Source organism: Penaeus monodon, chromosome 28 (assembly GCF_015228065.2).
Source record: "Penaeus monodon isolate SGIC_2016 chromosome 28, NSTDA_Pmon_1, whole genome shotgun sequence".
NCBI lineage: Eukaryota > Metazoa > Arthropoda > Malacostraca > Decapoda > Penaeidae > Penaeus > Penaeus monodon.
Genome location: NC_051413.1, coordinates 32,672,866 through 32,673,379, shown reverse-complemented (window position 1 = coordinate 32,673,379; position 514 = coordinate 32,672,866). Strand labels below are relative to the sequence as shown.

The following is a 514-nucleotide window of genomic DNA, read 5'->3' as shown; positions in this document are numbered from 1 at the left end:
CAGATAATATTGACAGACAGGTGGTTATCTTTATATCTTGTGCTCCTCTTCTTCCATCCCATCTGTCTTTCTCTCTTTCTGCCTCTTATTCCTGGCGAAATAACCTGTTGCTTATCTCTCGGTATATCTCCCATCTCCCACTTCGCAAATTATCCTTCCCCTTTTTCCCTTCCTCTCCCCTTCTCTCCCAGTGAAGTGGACTAAGATAGCCTGACAGAAAGATGCACAATGCAGCCAGTGTACCCGCCGTTGGCCAATGAGGAACAGGAGCGGGAAAGGGGGAGGGGCAGAGCGCAGGAGGCGAAGCTGAGGAACTCTTGTGGAGATTGTCTCGCCTCAGCAAACGGAAGACATTAAAAGGTGAGGATTTTTGAAGCTCGAATCTACATGAAATTCTTCGATTCGGAATCATTCATTATATACTTCTCTGGTGAATATGGTTTTCTAAAATGCGAATGCGGGAAGTGCTGAAAAGAGAACTGCCATTGTAATAGCTATTATTGGGAAAAGGAAC

The 514-nt window shown here is 45.3% G+C and overlaps 1 protein-coding gene across 1 annotated transcript in view; it reads left to right on the top strand.

Moving 5' to 3' along the window:
- The first annotated feature begins 230 nt into the window (after positions 1-230).
- The window catches only part of LOC119591507, a 3,547-nt gene continuing 3,263 nt past the window's right edge, over positions 231-514 (top strand). Inside the window, exon 1 of the mRNA XM_037940257.1 lies at positions 231-360. The gene's annotated coding sequence lies outside the window, so the exon portion shown is untranslated. The remainder of the gene's footprint in view (positions 361-514) is intronic.